General features: G+C 45.1%; 1 protein-coding gene across 2 annotated transcripts in view; it reads right to left on the minus strand.

Annotated features, from left to right (window-relative positions):
* Positions 1 to 19,382, minus strand: part of UPF2 (UPF2 regulator of nonsense mediated mRNA decay) — a 2,519,933-nt gene that overhangs the window by 531,480 nt on the left and 1,969,071 nt on the right. The window lies entirely within an intron of this gene.

The raw sequence follows: 19,382 nt of genomic DNA on the forward strand, positions 1-19,382 counted from the left end.
ACTATTACTGCAGCCATTGAAACTAGAGCCTATAAGACACGATGGGTGGCTATCTTCTTGTTCTGGAGTAGGTTGCGTGTTTTGTGCCTGATTGTCATCACTCTGGAGGGTGGAAGTTTTGCAATCATCTGCGTCATATCCAAAACTACTCCTACAAACTCCAGTGTTTGAGAAGGGCCCAAGTGAGAGTCCTCTTAATTTATGGTTATACCTGAATATATACAAATTTGGATAACAGTGTCTCTTGGTCAGGATAAGCAAAAGCCTGGTTGGGGCAGAAATGAGCCAGTTGTCTAACTAGGGAAATACACAGAATCCTTGTCATCTCAGGTGAGCCTCTACCACTGCCATGCATTTGGTGAACACTCTGGGGGCGGTAGTGACACCAAAGGGCAGTGCTCTGAACTGGTAATGACTGGCTCCAAGCCAAAAGTGTAGGTTCCTTCTGGATCATCTGTCCATCTTTATGTAGTACTATGCATCCTGAAGGAGCACATCTAATCATCCTGCTCCAAAAACAGAAGTATGGACTGTACCATGACCATTCAGAACTTGGGACGTCAAAATGACTTGTTTAATCTGATCCAGAACTGGTTTCCAGTCCCTCGTTTTCTTTGGAACTAAAAAGACAACTAAGTTTCAAATCCTCTCTGGTAGGAGGGACCTCTTGGATGACTCTCTTGTCTAGCAGTTTTTGAATTTGCAAGACTGCTTGATCCCTCTGACTGGGTGGAACATCCATGATTTTGTTTGGGAGGGAGCTGATGGGAAAAAGGGATTAGATAACCTCTGGATATTATCCTCTGCAGCTATATATTGGTGGTTATTTTTAGCCAGACTCTCCAGTGCAGGGATAGTGTACCCCTGATTGCCTCCCGAGAGGAGCACAGGAGCACTGGAAGGGTTTGCCAAAGAAAGGCTGTATGGACGTCTTGATTCTGCAGGCCTCCTCTGCCATGAGGGCAGTGTCTTCCGGAATTGTTTCCCCCCTCTTTCTCTAGGGGGGAACCTCTCTCCACCTACGTCCTGGTAAGACCCTTGTAATTTCTTGAACCACATTTTGCCACCACCTCCCTGACCCTTATGGTAAAGTCTCTGAGGGGCAGAAAAACGTATGCCCATGACAGAAATGGTCTTACCATCCTTTTCACACCTGGAGAAAAAAAAGTTATGTCTTACCCATAATGTTTCATCTGTGTTGTTCATCTTTCATTCATAGGTTCATAGGTTCATACTAGGCTATCTGCCCGAGGGCATTTACAAGCCTAGCCCATAGTTTTGTGGCTTACGCCACCCCTTTAGTATGGGGAACTATACCCATTATTTTGCTGTGCCTCTGTCGAGCAGTGACACTGAGGTAATCCCTGGGGTATATCTGCGATCTCCCATCCATTGGTCAAGATTTCTCTTGAACAAGGCCAGCGAGGTGCTCTGCCTCACATATACCGGGATTTTGTTCCACAGCATAGGGAGTCTTTGGGTGATGAATCTATCCCTCCAGCACATCCTATTAATAGCCGTGTCGAGGTTTAAGTCTCCCACCCTTGTGGCTCTGACGGATCTAGATTTTTTGAGGTGAAGCATATTCATCAAATCTGGGTTTGACATGGCCTTGTATGTCAGGCAAAGGTCACCTCTGAGCAAGCGGTAAGCGACTGAATAGAGCTGGAGTTCTTTCAGTCGGGCAGCATAGGACAGATTTTTGAGACCCTTTATCCTTTTGGTGAAGAACTTTTGTGGCCTCTCCAGCTGCTGCAAGTGTCGGGTCAGATACATTCCGAATGGGGCATTGTACTCGATCATTGGTCTGACGAGTGATGAGTATAGGGAGACTATGACCTCCCTTGATCTAGATGTGAATCCCTTCATGATAAGGTGGGCAATGTAGAAGGTCTTCCTAACTACTTTAGCTACATGGGTGTCGAATGACAGGCTACTGTCAACCTGGGTCCCCAGGTCCCTGATAACTTCTTCTGTGCTCAGTGGATTGCCACCTATATGGTAGCTAGGGGTAACCTTGTTTTTCCCGAAGGGTATGACTATGCATTTTTTGGCATTTAACTTTAGGCCATGGCTCTGGCACCAGTTATCCGTTTCTGTGAGACCCTTCTGAAGGATATCTGTGTCAGATGTGTTTTCGACTATGGCGCCCAGTTTGCAGTCATCTGCAAACTTTGTCAGCCATAACCCTCCTGTGTTTGCTTGTACTTCGGAAAAGTAGATGCCAAACAAGAGTGGGCCCAGGACTGAGCCCTGTGGGACACCACTTGTGACAGGCTTTGAGTCAGACATGGCGCCAGCAACTCTGACCCTGTGGGTTCTGTCACTCAGCCAGTTTGCAACCCATCTTGTGATGTATGGGTTAACATTTAAGCTAATGAAGTTTTCAATGATACCCGAGTGGGGTATTGTATCGAAGGCCTTCGCCAGATCGAGGTAGGCTGTATGGACTGCCTTTCCTTCATCAATGGCTTTGGTGACTGTTTCGAAAAAGTCGACCAAGTTTAAAAGGCATGATCTGCCTTTGACAAAGCCAAACTGGGTTGGATCCAAAGTCTGCAAATTCCCTATGTCTTTATTTATGAGGTCCATTATGATCCTCTCCATGGCTTTGCAGATAAGGCTTGTCAAGCTAATGGGCCGGTAATTTCCAGGGTCGGTGGAGGCACCGCCTTTGTGAAGTGGGACCACAGTTGCAGTGCGCCACTCCTGAGTGCGTATCCAGAGGTGAGACTATGATTAAACAGCTGTCCTAGCTGTGGGTTTAATTCCTCGTTGAGTTCGTGGAGCACACAGCCGGGGACACCATCAGGTCCCATGGATGCTGTGTTTTTTGCTTTGGAGAGAGCAGTTCTCACTTGGCCGTTAGAGATGTCTGGCCGGCTGCAATCGTTTGGTATAGATATCTCCCCTTTTGGGGAGGGAGGAAAAGTTTGCACTGAACCTGTCAGCCAGTATGTTGGCAATGTCTGTAGGATCAGTAATCTTCACATCATTTTGAACTAGTTCTGAGCATATCTGGGAGTTTCCTCCCAGGTTTCTAACATAGCTAAAGAAGGCCTTATGATTATCTTTTGAGTCTTTAGCTATTTTTCTCTCAAAATTTGCTTTGGATGATTTTATGAGAGCTCTTAGTTTTTTACTTATAGTGATCAAAGGTGTCTTACCTTTTAAGGATTTTGCTCTATCTTGTAGTAGCTTCCTCCTTTTGTTGTAGAGTTTGTTTATGGCTGGGGTCCACCAGACTGGACGCTTGCCTTTGGTACAAAGAGTCTTTGTTTTGCTTGGGATTGCCTTATCCATGCAGTCCTGCAGGTGCTGGTAGAAGGCATTTGTAAGTGATTCAGCGGCTTGAGTACTGTTTTCCGCCGGCTCGGGGGCCTTAAAGGAGACCACACTAGTCTTTAGAAGTGTGAAGTCGGCTTTCGAGAAGTTCTTTACTGTGGTCTTTTTTTATTTCAGGTTTTATTTCATCACTGATGGGGTTTGGTTCTGAGCCCTTGGAACCGAGTCGGCCTTTTTACCAAGCTCGAGCCAGCCAAAAAAACTCTTGAGCTCAGTCTCTACCCAGAATGCCCTTATCCCTGTTACCTCAGATTGAGTTTGCTAGAGAAAAAAAAGTAAAGCCAAGGCCACGTCTGCGCAAATACCCTAGGGGCACCACTTAGACCCAAAGCATCCCCCAGGAGCCTTTGGAGGGGGAAGGAGGGTGGGAAGTGATAAATGAAAGAAGATGAACAACACAGATGGAAAGTTATGGTAAGACATAACTTCTTTATCTGATTTTGTTAATCTTCTTTCCATTCATCACTGATGGGACAGAATCCCAAGCTACCTTGACGTCCATGGGAAGCCCTTAAGGAAGAACATTCCTGAGTACCAATGAGCTGAAGGCAGCTCTCCCTCTGGAGACCAAGTCCAATTTGTAATGACAGATACAGGTATTAGGCTTAGCCCAAGTAGCTGCTGTGCAGATGTCATCCATGGAAGCCCTGGAATGTAAAGCTACAGATGTTGCCATAGATCTAGTTGAGTGAGCTTTAACTTTTGGCATAGGTTCTTTACTGAGGGAAGAGATGAAACATATGCAGTCCCTTAGCCATTTTGATAATATAACCTTGGAAAAGTACAGTTGCATACACTTACCATAAATTTAGATGTTCGACTGTATTCACTGTTGCAGTCATTACATTTGGGTTATCTGCTTGCAGGTAGCCCTCAGTCGGCCTGATTATCAAAGTCTTGGGTCCTGCGTCGGTTGCTGTCTCATCTTCCATGATGTCAGGTAGTCAGGGGTACAAAGCATGCAGCCAACGCCAATTTATCAGTTTTTCTTGTCCCAGATGTCAGGTGCCCCCATAATGGGAAGCAATTATATACAAGGTTACACCTCCAACAAAAAGCAAATACACCAGAAAGCTTTAAGCATAGTAAACAAGAATACAGGTACAGACAATATACGTCAGGGGGCTGGAGAAGGGTAACCAGGACTGCAACAGTGATTACACTCGAACATCTACATTTATGGTAAGTGTACACAACTGTACTATGTTCTTTGTGTTTCACTGTTGCAGTCATTACATTTGGGTAGATTCCCAAAGCTAAGGTTGGGTGGAGGATTTTAAATAGAATTAGGACCGGCTATAAGGCCCTGCAAGACTGCAGAGGGAAAACCAGCTCTGGATTTAGAGAAAATTGGCAAATGATAATGCTTGGTGAAAGTATGTACAGAACTCCAGGTAGCAGCTTCCAGGATGTCCCTTGTACGTACGCCCCTGAGAAAGGCTGTAGAGAAAGATGCAGCCCTGGTCAAATGGGGTCTGATGCCCTTTGGGATAGGTTTTCCATGGTGCTTATAGCAGAAATGAATGCAGTGGCCTATCCATTTTGAAATGGTTTGCTTTGAAATAGCTTTCCCCTCTGTCACTGCAGTAAATGCCACCAGCAGCTGTTCAGATTTCCTTTGAGGTTTAGTCCTGTCCAAGTAGAATCTAAGTTGTCTGTGCACATCTAAGGAGTGCAGTATCCATTCCCCTTTGTTCTGTGGGTTAGGAAAAAAGGTAGGCAAATGAATGGACTGATTAAGAGCCACAATGGATACTACCTTGGGCATGAAGGCGGGATTGGTTCTGAGGGACACCCTGGCCGCATGTAAGATAATGAAAGGCTCCACTGCTATAAGGGCCTGTAATTCAGATACCCATCTTGCAGAAGTGATTGCTAAAAGGAAAGCTGTTTTCCAGGAAAGGAATTTTAAATCTGCAGTAGCAGCTGGCACGAAAGGAGGAAGAGTGAGTTTCTCCAACACAAATTTAAGGTCCCTGGCAGGAATTGGCACTCTCCTGGGTGGCCTTAAATTTTTGGCCCCTCTGAGGAACTGCTTGAGCAGTGGGTGAGAGAAGAGGGGAGGCTCTGTGTTATAATGAGCTGAAATAGTTGAGGCATGGATTCTGATGGAGGAAAAGGACAAGCCCTTATGAAGCATCTCTGTCAAATATTGTAGAATCTGAGGCAAATTAGGCACTGCTGCACTCATCCCGTGAGACTGGTTCCAGGTACAAAATCTTTTCCATTTTGCAGCATAAGATTATCTAGTACTAGGCCTCCTAGCCTCCAAAATGATATCCATCACCGATTTGCTGAGGGGTGGTAAAGGAGAGATTAGGTAATTAGCCAGGCTGCTAGGTTCAGGGTTTGCAGCTGAGGGTGCAGAATCTGGTTCCCCTGCTGAGACAACAGGGAAGGAGTCTGAGGCAGGTGCCATGGGGCCAAGCGTGACACACTGCGCATGAGGGGGTACCACTGTTGTCATGGCCAGGCTGGTGCAATTAAGATCGTCCTTGGCTTGTCCTGTTTGATCTTTAGTAGTACTCTGGAGAGCAGAGGCAGAGGAGGAAAGGCATAAACTGATTGATTTTTCCAGCTGAATGATTCAGCATTCACTTTCCAAGCTAGTTTGTGGGGAATCCTTGTGCAATATTTGTCCAACTGATGGTTCTGGGGGGAGGCAAACAGATCTATATCTGGGCTCCTCCATTTTCTTATCAACATGTTGAAAATCCTTGGTTCCAGTTTCCTCTCGTGTGGGTCCATAAGGTTTCTGCTTAATCCATCTGCCAGTGTATTTAGTTTTCCTGGCAGGAATTGAGCTTGTAGATTCACTTGGTAGCTCAAGGCTGTGTTCCACAATGCCATGGCTAGTCTGCAGATTGGGTAAGAATGGGTACCCCCCCTGCTTGTTTATGTACCACGACCACGGTGTTGCCAGTCTTTACCATTAGTTGTCCTGAAAGAATGTGGTCCTTGAAGGCTGTCAGAGCATTCTGTACAGCTAACATTTCCTTTTGATTTATGTGTAGGTGCACTTGACTTGGGTTCCATTTGACCTGAATGCACTTCCCTGTTATGCGAGACCCCCATGCATAGTCTGATGCATCTGTTGTCAAGGTTTGGGAGGCAGGGGGTAGTGTGAATGGTAGTCTCTTATTTTGGTGGCAGGCTTCTGACCACCAAAGGAACCCTAGGCGTAGGCAAGGTATGATAGGAATCATTGCTTCTAGATCCTGTGAATGTTGACACCATAGGCTTTTGAGATACCATTGCATTTTCCTCATATTTTTTATTTATTTATTTTATTTTACATTTGTTGACCAGCCTAGTCTAACTGGATACATGTCCTTTTTCAGTAGAGGCCCGGGGAGATAAGCTCCAACATTAAGGTAATGCAACAGGACTACAAACAAAAATAAAAATAAATTGCAAATAGTACATTATTACAAAGAATTAATGCAAGCTCCAATATAAGGTAATGTAACAGGACTACAAATAAAAGTAAAATTGTAAACAGTAAGTTATTAGAAAGAATTAATGCAGTTCACAGCTAAAGGGTGTCTATTAATGAACTCAAGTAGCTTCAAGTAGCAAAAGATAAAAAAACAAAAATGATAAAGAAAAAATTAAAATCAAAGATGGATTGAGTTAGCAAAGAAGTAACAAACAACATTAGAGAAAGAGAGGTTAGCAAAAAAGTAACAAACATTAGAGAAGGAAAAGTTAGGGTGTCGAGACAGTAGTATTATGAACAGTATATACAAGAGGAATAATGATTGGCAATATTTGGATAAGAAAAAAAAAAGGAGTGGAGGGGGTGAAACGTACCATCTAGTTATGTTAGACAAGGTTTGCGTGAAATGTCATAGGTAGCATAAGTATTAACATAGACATAGAAGAATATCAGGAAATGTGAAATGTCATAGGTAGCACAGAAGTTAACACTGATGTAGAACAATATCAGTAGGTGGTGAGTGATTTTAGAAAAATTAAGAGCAAGTTTAATGAAGTTAGAAGGAAATAAGAAAAACTGTAATATTGACTATGAATGAATAGGATGTGCTTGTGCCCTAGTGGGTAGTTGAGGGGGGAAAGCAATTATGATAACTGGCAGGTGTTAATCTGGATTAGTACATGGGCATAGCCAATGTTCTTTAAGGTGTAGTTTTAGCTGCTGTTTGAATAGTGATAAGGATGAAAGTAATTGTAGGTTGCTGGGGAGTTTGTTCCAACTCTTACCCACAGAATTTGAAAAGAAGGAGTCCCAGGCTTTATTGAGGGATTTCAGGGTGGATATTTGTAATTTATTTGCTGAGCATAGGGTAGTAAGATTTCTATAAGGAGTTGCAATGCTACAAAGAATAGGAGTCCTATCGGTGTGAAAGAGAATATTGTGGGTAACTGTAAGTTGCTGAAATAGTAGCTGGTTTTGGAGTTCAAGCCAGCCTAGTTGTTTGAGATTTAAACAGTGATGAGTTCTATATGGTGAACCAGTAGCAAATCTGGCAATGTTGTTGTAGGAGGTTGCTAGTTTGTTTAGGTTAGTTTTGGAAAGATTTGTATAGACAGATGAAGCATAGAGGACAGCAGACATCAGGTGAGTATGGGAAATGGTGGTTTTGGCTTCAGGGGTAAGGAAGGACTATCTTGTACAGTGAGCCCAGTTTTCTGTTAACAGTTTTAATTGTAGTGCTAACATGTGTGTCAACGTTGAGACTGTGATCTATTCTTAAGAGCTTGGTGGTTGGATCAGGTGTGTTTATAGTACCATTGCTTGATTTGACTGTTAGGTCTATTGGAGGGGACTTCTGTGTAGGAGCAAAAACAAGTAACTTGTTTTTTTTGGCGTTTAGTAGGAGGCAACGTTGCAAAAATCATTTTTCAACTGAGGTAAATACTGACTGGGTGATAGATTGGAGCTTGGATGCTGAGGTGGCAGAACACACTAATGCAGTCTTGCATATGGAATTAGAAGAATGCAGGAGGCCATGAACCCCAAGGTTTGCAGTATTTGCCATGCAGATAACTGGGCTTTTGTGGCCACTTGTTTGAAGTACGTTGTCAAAAGAATCCGTTTCTCTGGTGTGAGGAAAGCCATCTGGGAAGTTGTATTCAAGCTTGCTCCCAGGACTATAATTTGTTGATAGGGTACCAGGTATGATTTCTTTTCGTTTATGGTGTACCCCAGACACGTCAATACCCTATGAACAATGGCCAGATGATTCAAAAGTATGTCTTGGCTTTCTGCCTGAATTCGACAATTGTCCAGGTATGGGTATATTTGAATATTTTTTTGCCTGCAAAATGCAATGACTGGAGCTAGGCACTTTGTAAATACCCTGGGCACAGTAGATAAGCCAAAGGGCGGTGCAGAGAACTGATAATGCATGTAGCCTGCTTTGAAGCGTAGGTATCTTCTGCAAGACTCCCTGATAGGGATGTGCAGATATGCTTCTTTTAAGTCTAGTGTTGCCAGCCATGCATCTTTGCCTAACATAGGAATCAGCTGATGACGAGTCAGCATCTCGAATTTTGGAATCACCAGAAAGGTATTTAGAGTAGAAAGGTCCAGGATAGGATGCCATGTATTGCCTTTTCTGGGTACAAGGAAAAGTCTCGAATACAATCCTTGTCCCTTTTCCTCTTCTTGTACCAACTGAATAGTCCACCATGCTTAAAAGAGAGAGTACTTGATTGTGGGCCTCTGCCTACTGATTTGGGGGTAGATCTGGCCACCCGCTTGGTGTTGGTAAGGTGTGGAAGTGAAATCTGTATCCTTGGGACACTATATTTAAAACCCATTTGTCCTGGGTAATGAGTTCCCAGATTTTTTGCATGCAGAAAAATCTTTCCGCCTAAAGGTGCATTCAGTTGGGAAGTGCTTGAAAATTTTATAAGCAAGTCATTGCGACAGTTTTCCATAGGGGGGAGTCTTACTACTCCCAGATTTGGGTGTGGAAACCCCCCAATGTTTAGTCTTGTGTCCCCCCCTGGGACTGAAAAGTACAGTTTTGTACCTACCATAAATGTAGATGTTCGAGTGCTAATACAACTGCAGTCATAACAGATGGGTTTTCCTGCCGTCAGGCGGGTCCTCGGTCGGCCGAATTCCAAAGTCTAGGTCCGACGTTGGTTGTCGTCGCTTCTTCCCTGACATCAGTGCGACAGGGGTATAAAAGAACCAGCCAATGCCATTTTCTTCAGTTTTTCTTGCCCCAGATGTCAGGTGCCCTCAGAAGGAAGGCAATACATATATTTATGTAATAATGCAATACAGTATAATCAAAAAACATTAGTTGCAAGCAAATACACCATAAAAGAATACCCCAATCAGGTTGTATGAGGAAGTGTTAGCCATTAGGCCTGTTCCAGAGGGGGAGGAGGGAGGGAAACCTGGACTGCAGCTGTATTAGCACTCGAACATCTACATTTATGGTAGGTACAAAACTGTACTATGTTCATCGTGCATACAGCTGCAGTCATAACAGATGGATAGAATACCAAAGCTAAAAAAGGGGTGGTAGGCACTAGGTGGAACTAGGAGGAGCCAGGATGCCCTGCAAAACTGCAATGGCAAAACCTGCTCTAGATTTGGAGTATAAAGGCAGGTGATAGTGCTTGGAGAAAGTATGCACGGAACTCCAAGTGGCAGCTTCCAAAATATCTTTGATAGGAACCCCCCTGAGGAAAGCTGCAGAGGTAGCTGTGGCCCTTGTGGAGTGAGACCTGATGCCTGCAGGTACAGTTTTACCATGAAGAGAGTAACAAAAGCGTATGCAGTGGGCTATCCATTTTGAGATTGTCTGTTTGGAAATAGGCTTCCCTTGAGCCCCTGTAGCATAGGACACAAAGAGTTGCTCTGATTTTCTGAAAGGCTTTATTCTGTCCAAATAATAACGTAGTTGTCTGTGAATGTCCAAGGAATGTAGTAGTCTCTCCCCTTTGTTTTGAGGATTGGGGTAAAAGGTAGGCAAGTGGATAGCCTGATTCAAGGCTACCCTGGATACTACCTTTGGCATAAAGGAAGGATTGGTTCGTAAGGAAACTCTGTCCTGATGGAAAATGATGAAAGGCTGCACAGCCATGAGGGCTTGTAGTTCCGAAACCCTGCGAGCTGAGGTGATAGCCTGCAGGAAGGCTGTTTTCCAGGACAAATATTGCAGTTCTGTTGAGGCAGCTGGCTCAAAAGGAGGCAATGTCAGTTTCTCTAGAATGAAATTGAGATCCCAAGCAGGTACTGGTCGCTTCCTTGGGGGTTTTATATTCTTAGCCCCTCTGAGGAACTGCCTTAAGAGTGGGTGAGAGAATAAAGGAGGATCAGTGTTGTATTCTGCAGAAATGGCTGAGGCATGGATTTTGATGGAAGAGAATGAAAGTCCACTGCTTAGCATCTCAGCTAGGCACTGTAATATTTGAGGTAAATTCAGTATTCCAGGGTTCTGGCCCTTTTTCTCATTCCAATCACAAAACCGTTTCCATTTGGCGGAGTAAGCTTTTCTAGTAGAAGGTCTTCTGGCCTCCAAAATAACATCCTGTACCTCCTTGGAGAGCAGGGTCTGTTGTGATTTTAAGGAATCTTCCATGAGGCTAGATTGAGTGTTTTCAGCTGACTGTGAAGGGTTTTGAAGTTGTGCTGAGTCAGTAGAAGAGGCATTAAAGGCAGGATCCATGGTGGGGAATGCGTTAGGCTCCTCAGGAGTGGGTACCAGTGTTGCCTTGGCCAGTCTGGAGCGATGAGAATCATCTTTGGTCTGTCTGCTCTGGTTTTTAATAGAACTTTGGGCAGCAGAGGAAGAGGTTGGAAAGGCATATAGTGTCATTGTTGTCCAACTGAAAGAGAGTGCGTCCACTTTCCAGGCCTGTGGATAAAAGGTCCTTGAGCAGAATTTTGTCAATTGGTGATTTTTGTGGGAGGCAAAGAGATCTATGTCTGGCTCTCCCCATGCTTGAATTATCTTTGAAAAAACTTGAGGATGCAACTTCCATTCGTGTGGATCTGTCATATTTCTGCTTAGGTTGTCTGCCAGCGTGTTTTCTTTGCCTGGCAGGAACTGTGCTTGAAGCTCGATTTGCAATTCCAGAGCCCTGTTCCAAAGAGACATGGCTAGCCTGCATAGGGGGTATGAGTGGGTTCCTCCCGGTTTGTTTATGTACCACATTACTGTGGTGTTGTCTGTCCTTATCAATAGCTGGCCTGGATGCAGCAGGTCTCTGAAAGCTATAATAACATTTATTACTGCTAGCATTTCCTTTTGATTGATGTGTAGGTGCTTTTCCTTTTGGGACCATCTGCCCTGAATGCACCGATCTGTCATGTGCGCCCCCCAGGCGTAATCCGAGGCGTCTGTTGTGATGGTTTGACTTGCTTGACGCTTGCAGAATGGGAGACCTGTGTTTGTTTGGCATGCTTGAGCCCACCACAGAAATTCCTTTTGAAGACATGGAATTAGTGGTATTACTGTTTCCAAGCTGTGGCTGTGCTGAGGCCATAGGTTTTTCAGGTACCATTGAAGTTTCCTCATATGCAGCTTTGCACATGGGATTAGTAGGATGCAAGATGCCATGAATCCCAGAGCCTGCAGGATTTTCCTTGCAGTCAGCCTGGTGAAAGTTGCCAGTTTTCTGAAGTATTGAGTTAGATGCCCTTGTTTCTCTGGCGTGAGGTAGGCCATCTGGGTGTTTGTATCCAAGTTGGCACCCAGGAAAACTATTGTTTGAGAGGGAATTAGCCTCGATTTCTTTTTGTTGACTGTGTATCCCAGGGAATTCAACAACCTTATTACAAAAGCCAGATTTTTCAGAAGTATGTGCTTGCTGTCCGCTTGGATCAGGCAGTCGTCCAAATATGGGTATATTTGTATCCCTTGCAGTTTGCAGTAGGCAATTACTGATGCCAGGCATTTCGTGAACACTCTGGGTGCAGTAGATAAGCCAAAGGGCAATGCAGAGAAATGATAATGTGTTGAACCTGCAAGAAATCTGAGGTATCTTCTGCAATCTTGTCTGAATGGGACATGCAGGTATGCCTCCTTGAGGTCCAATGTTACCAGCCAAGACTCCTTGCCCGGCATGGGAAGAAGCTGCTGTAATGTGAGCATCTTGAATTTTGGCACGAGTAAAAATGTGTTTAGGATGGATAGGTCCAAAATAGGTCTCCAATCTTTGCCCTACCTTGGTACCAGGAATATTCTGGAATAAAAACCTTGACCCTGTTCTTGTGCAGGTACCTCTTGAATAGCTTTCATGTCCATGAGATCTGAAATTTGTTTTTGTGCCTCTGCCCTTTGATTGTGTGGCAGGTTTGGCATGCCTCTCATTTTTGGAAGGGTGTGAAAGTGGAATCTGTAGCCTCTGTCTATAATGACCAGGATCCATTTGTCTTTTGTGACAATATGCCAATTTTTCGAAAATAATGCCAGTTTTCCGCCTAAAGGTGCTGCCATTTGAGCCTTGCTTGGCATGCAAAGGGGAAGTCATTGGTTCTGCTTTCTGAATGGCTGTGAACTGTCCTCACTACCTCTTTGGGTAGGTGCTTGCCATTGTCTGCCTCTAAACGATCCTTGAGATTGCCCTCTACCCCTCAGGCGCCTGTATCTACCTCTTTGGGGGTCTGTCCGTGGCTGGAAAGGACCAATTTTTTGAAGTCCAATTTCTACTGAAATGTGGAGGTTGTACCTGTAGGAAATCTTTCACTGTTTGCATTGATTTTGCCTTTTCCTCCATTTTCTTTAATACCTCCTCAGCTTTAACACCAAACAATACATCTTTTTGCAGAGGTGCATCCAGTAATTTTGCTTTGACATGATCTGATAAGGTTTGCTCTTTAAGCCAAGCATGTCTATGTATGACTGATCCTGTAACAGCAGCTCTACATGAGGCCTCTAAAGCATCAAAACCACATTGCAAGGTATGTTTACCTACTTGTTCTGCACTATGTACCAAATCCTGCAACTCCTTTAAAGCTGGTTGTTCAGGTTGTGACATTTTGCTTCTCAACTGTGATAACAGAAACTGTTGGTACTTTAACATATGGAACTGGCAGTTTAACGCCCTCATGGATAAGGTGGCCGAGGTGTATACCTTTTCCCCCCACCTTTCTAAAGCTCTGGAATCCCTCTCTGAAGGTAAAGGATTTTTAGAAGTGGAGGCCTTAATTCCCTTGGGGCCCTGTGAGATAGTTTCTGGGTCAGCCGCATGGCTTTTGTATAGGAATTGGTGTGAGTCAGGAACCCGGTAATACCTGTCGGGCTTGACTGGGGCTGGAGGTAAAGAGTCTGGGTTAAGGCAGGACTCCGAATACACATCATCAAGGATATCTAAGACAGGGGGTATAGCCAGAGGCCCGTGCTGAGGGAGCAAGAGAAAATCCCTAAGCCTTTTCTTGGAGTCTGAGTACTCTTGACCTTCCCAGTGGAAGTGTTCCCTCAAGGTATGCAAGGTTTCCCCAAAAGAGTAATCCTCAGGGGGGGAGACAGAGGGAATAGACTCCTCTGCATCAGAATCTTCAAAAGGGGAGTATTAATGTTCCTGGTCATCAGAATGTTCTGAAATAATGGAAGCCTGGTCCGAGGAGGGGGATTCTTCCTCCACTCTGGGCCTTTTTTCTGGGAGGGGGGGTTGAGAACCCCTGATAAGAGAAATTAAGTCTTCAGCCATTTTGAGCATCTGCTTTTTAGGCATGGGGCCTTGAGAAGGGCCCTGTGGGGTTTGTTTTTTAGAATGCATGGCTGTCTTAGACTTAGTGAAAGCCTTGATGGAAAAAGAAGAGGAAGGCCTGAAGACACCTTGAGAGGAGACAGACCTGTCTAAACTCTGAGTTTCACCGCCAAGAGTGGCTTCGGTATCTGTAGTCGGGGTGTGGGCCAAAGAGCCTGCGACCTCGGGTACAGAAGACACCACCAATGAAGTGTCGTCGGTAGTCAGGGGCTGCGTAGGCGCCTCGCTGAGAACCGGACCACTTGTAATCGGCTTTGGCGTGGTGTCGGTAGAGGCCGCGGACCTCATGTGTCGGTCCTTATCTTTGCGTCTTTTAGTCAAAACTGGAGTAGGAGTATCCAACGACATTATGTAGTTAAAATTTTTGCCAAAAAAGTGCTGGGCGAACTCCGCCCGACGCTTAATGGTGCGTTTGTTGAATGTAGCACAAAAACGGCAGGCCGAGATGTCGTGGTCTGGGCCTAAGCAAGGAATGCAGAGGGAATGAAAATACTTATGCGGTATTTGCTTCCCACATGAAATACAATTATTAACTTTGTCTGACATCGGTCTGAGGCAAGAAAAGTTTCCCCAATGGGGTACTTAGCTTTCAAGAAGACTTCGGTTGCAGATATTCGTAATCTCAGGAGCTGGCCGACTGGCACTTGGGAACTGCTTCGGGCACCGCGCGGCAAGAAAGACTGAAGAAAATGGCGTTGACTGGTTCTTTTATACCCCTGTCGCACTGACGTCAGGGAAGAAGCGACGACAACCGACGCCGGACCTAGACTTTGGAATTCGGCCGACCGAGGACCCGCCTGATGGCAGGAAAACCCATCTGTTATGACTGCAGCTGTATGCACGATGAACATCCTGGGGTCTCTGCTGTATCTGGGTTTGGTTTGAAAAGACCTGGAAGGGGCTGGAAAGGACCAATTCTTAGAGGGCCAGTGCCTACTAAATCTAGAAGGCTGAACCTGTAAGAAATCTTTAACAGTTTGCATAGATTTAGCTTTATCTTCCATCTTTTTTAGAACTTCCTCAGCCTTGCTGCCAAACAGGCGGTCCTGATTTAAGGGAGCATCCAGTAATTTAGCTTTAACATGATCAGGCAGAGATTGCTCCTTAAGCCAAGCATGCCTTCTGAGCACAGACCCAGTAACAGCAGCTCTGCAAGAGGCCTCTAATGAATCAAATCCACATTGCAAAGTATGTTTTCCAACCTGTTCAGCAGAACGCATTAAACCCTGTAATTCTTTATGTTCCACAAAGTTAGGAATCAACATCATTTTCTGTTTAAGCAATCCAATAACATGTTGCTGATACTTTAACATATGAAACTGGCAGTTTAAAGTCCTAATGGCCAAGGTTGTAGAAGTGTAAACCTTCTTACCCCATCTATCCAGTGCCCTAGAGTCTCTATCTGTAGGGGTAGGATTTTTAGCAGTAGAAGCCTTAATACCCTTGGGCCCCTGAGAAATAGTCTCTGGATCTGCAACAGGATTTTTAAAAAGGAACTTGTGTGACTCAGGGACCCTGTACTATCTGTCAGGTTTTCTGGGAGAAGGAGGCAAAGAATCAAGGGCCAAACTAGATTCCGAAAAAGCATCATCAACAATGTCTAGTACAGGAGGAACAGCTAAAGGCCTATGCTGAGGCAGGAGTAAAAAGTCCCCAAGCCTCTTTTTTGAATCAGAAAAATCCTGGCTTTCCCAGTGGAAATGCTCCTTTAGAATATGCAAGATTTCACCAAAAGAAAAATCCTCTGGAGGGGAAGCAGAGGGAATAGAGTCCTCTGCATCAGAATCCTCATAAGTAGATAAGGGAAAATCCATATTATGTGAAGTATCAGAAAAAAATAGAATCCTGGTCAGAAGATTCATAAACAACTTCAGTCCTAGGCCTCTTAGAAGGGGAGGGGGTGCCTTCCCCTGATTAGAGTTATTAGATCTTCAGCCATTCTTATCATTTGTTTTTCAGGCATAGAGGCTTGAGCATGTGGTCTGGGTGTCAGTTTTTTAGGCATGGTTCGAGATTTAGGCCTAAGTGAAGAGGGAGGCGTCAGTTTAATATGCAAGTCCGTAGGCCTGAATACACCCTCAGAAGCCAGTGCCTGCACAGCGGCTCCGGACCCATCTAAGGTAGAGACATCAGAGGGTTCCATAGTTGAAGTACCTCGTGGCATACTGGACTCCGAATGGGTCTCAGTAGAGGCCTGCGAATCAGAAGTTGCGGGTATCAGGGGCTGCGAAAGCGCTTCAATGAGTAATGGTGAACTGGCGACTGGCTTAGGAGAAGCGTAGGCAGATGTCCTTCAAGGATGCATCTGCAGTCATCACATACGGGTTGTCCTGCCTCAGGCAGCCCTTCGGTCGGCTGGATTCCAAAGTCTGGGTCCGGCGTCGGCTGATGTCGCCCCTTCCCCGACGTCACAGCGCCTGGGGTATAAAAGCGTCAGCCGACGCCATCTTCCTCAGTCTTTCTTGCAGCGTGGTGCCCGAAGCAGAAGCAGTTCGCAAGTGCCAGTCGGCCAGCTCCTGTAAATTCGCTATCCGAAGACTTCAAAAGCTAAGTACCCCGTTGGGGACTCTTTCTTGCCTCAGCCGATGTCAGAAAAAGTTAATAATTGTTTAACTTGTGGGAAACAAATACCTCATAAGGATTTCCACTCTTATTGTCTTCCTTGCTTAGGCCCAGACCACGACGTCTCGGCCTGTTCTGCCTGCGCTTCCTTCAACCGACACACTCTTAGACGTCGGTCGGAGTTCGCAGAAGAGTTTTTAGGGGATAGTTTTGCTTACAAAATGCTGTCGGAAACCCTGACATCACATTTAATTAAGAAATGGAAAGACAAGGACCGACACACGCGAGCCGTGGTTTCGGCTGAAACCGTGGCTAGGCCTACCTCGAGTGTCTCGGTCTCGGCTGATACAGAGTCCTTGGAACTTCCGAACCCTGAAATATTATAACCGACAGCCTCGGCCCCGGAGGCTCCTACCAAGTCGGTTAAAGAATTTCCTTCCGAAACTGGTGTATTGGAATCTTCCGACACCATACCTTTAGACAAAGCTACACCAGCACGTGGTGCAGCCAGGCCTCCTGCATCCATGTCTATTAAGGCCTTCACCAGGGCTAAAGCTGCAAAACACTCTAAAGCCATGCCTCCCAGAGTTATTCCTCAGGGACCTTCTTCTAGTTCACGGATTCTAACTTTAGCAGAGGACCTTATCTCCTTAATTAGGGGCTCTCAGCCTCATCCGGACAGGGGCTCCCAAACCCCTCTAGACAAAAGGCCCAGGATGGATCCTCCTGATCCCCTTTCCTCAGAGGCGGCCTCTGTTGGCTCGGATCACTCAGACTACCAGGAGGAGGCTTATTCGGCCTATGAGGATTCGGATGCAGAGGAATCTATTCCCTCAGCCTCCCCTCCTGAAGAGCTTTCCTTTGGGGAGACCCTTCACTCTATGAGAGAGCATTTCAAATGGCAGGGCCAGGAATATTCTGATTCCAGGAAAAGACTAAGAACTTTTCTCCATTTACCTCAGCATAGACCTTTGGCTATTCCTCCTGTTTTAAATGTGATTGATGATGTATACTCTGACTCTAGTATGACCCCTGACACTCTGCCTCCGGCCCCTGTTAAGCCCGATAGGTATTACAGAGTCCTGGACACACAAAATTTTCTTTATAAGGCCCACACTGCTGACCCTAAAACTATTTCACAGGGCCCTAAAGGGGTTGCAGCTGTTACTACTAAGAACCCACTCCCCTCTGCAAAGGAGTCCAGGGCATTAGAGAGATGGGGTAAAAAAGTGTATACTTCTGCCACTCTTGCTATGAGGGCATTTAATTGTCAATTTCACATGATACAGTATCAAGAGTATTTGTTAGAAGAAATGCATAAGAAATTGTCTTCTTTTGAACCCCTTGACCGTAAATCCCTTCAGGATCTGGTACATAACTCCCAGCAGGTTAGCAACCACTTCTTGCAGTGTGGTTATGATGCATTGGAAGCTTCATGTAGGTCAGCAATGACAGGTGTTGTCATACGCAGGCATGCTTGGCTGAAGGAACAGTCTCTGCCAGAACATGTTAAAGCTAAGCTTTTGGATGCTCCACTGGAAAAGCAAAAGTTATTTGGTTCCACTGCTCAAGACGTCCTAAAGAAATTTGAGGAAAAGGTAAAATCTGTACAAACCAGTTAAGGATTTTCTTCAAGTCCAACCGCCTAGATTCAGCAGAAACTGGCCTTCCAAGAATTGGTCCTTTCCGGACACAGAAAGATTTCAAAGGGGCAGGAACAGGCGTGCCAGAGGTAGAGGGCAAGCTAGGGGCTCCTACAGAGGCCGTCAATGGCAACCTCCAATCCAGACAGGCAGTTCAGGACCTGCAACTGCTGCACAAGGACAAACTCAATGACTTTGCTTTGACTCCGCCAACCAGGGCTCAATTAGAAGCACCTTTGGGCAGAAAACTTTCTTTATTCTCAAGAAATTGGCACAACATTCCAAGAGACAAATGGACACTCCAAATAATAGACAACGGATACAGGTTCCATTTCCACACATTGCCAAAAAGAAAAGGCATGCCAGGTCTGCCATCAAATCAAAGGGCAGTGGCTTTGAAACAAATCTCAAACTTACTACAAATGAAAGCCATAGAAAAAGTTCCTATTTCAGAACAAGGCCAAGGATTTTACTCCAGGCTATTCCTTGTTCCAAGAAAAGAGCATCAATGGAGACCAATTCTCGACTTGTCCGCACTGAATACTTATCTCATTGTGCCAAAATTCAAAATGCTGACTCTACAGCAACTCCTTCCCATGCTGGGCAAGGGGTCTTGGCTGGTTACTCTAGACCTCAAGGAGGCATACCTGCATGTCCCTATCAGACAAAGTTGCAGAAGATACCTCAGATTTCTTGCAGGGTCAGAGCATATCAATTCTCAACATTGCCCTTTGGCTTATCTACTGCGCCCAGAGTATTCACGAAATGCCTGGCATCAGTAATAGCACACTGCAGACTCCAGGGGATTCAAATCTACCCATATCTGGACGACTGCCTTATACAAGCGGACAACCAACAAACTTTGATAAAGGACTTAAATTATGCCATCAATCTTCTACAGGCCTTGGGATATACAGTCAACATGCACAAATCAAGACTTGTTCCATCCCAAAGAATAACCTTTCTGGGTGCGGATCTAGATACAACCACCCAAATGGCTTATCTCACAGAAGAAAAACAAAGTCAACTACCGGATTACTTCAAGAATCTGACAAGACAAACCCAGCTGACTGCAAGGAAAATCCTGCAGGCCCTGGGTTACATGGCATCCTGTATACTTTTGATTCCACA

Source organism: Protopterus annectens, chromosome 11.part0, assembly GCF_019279795.1.
Source record: "Protopterus annectens isolate FY-2018-M chromosome 11.part0, PAN1.0, whole genome shotgun sequence".
NCBI classification, from domain to species: Eukaryota; Metazoa; Chordata; order Ceratodontiformes; family Protopteridae; genus Protopterus; species Protopterus annectens.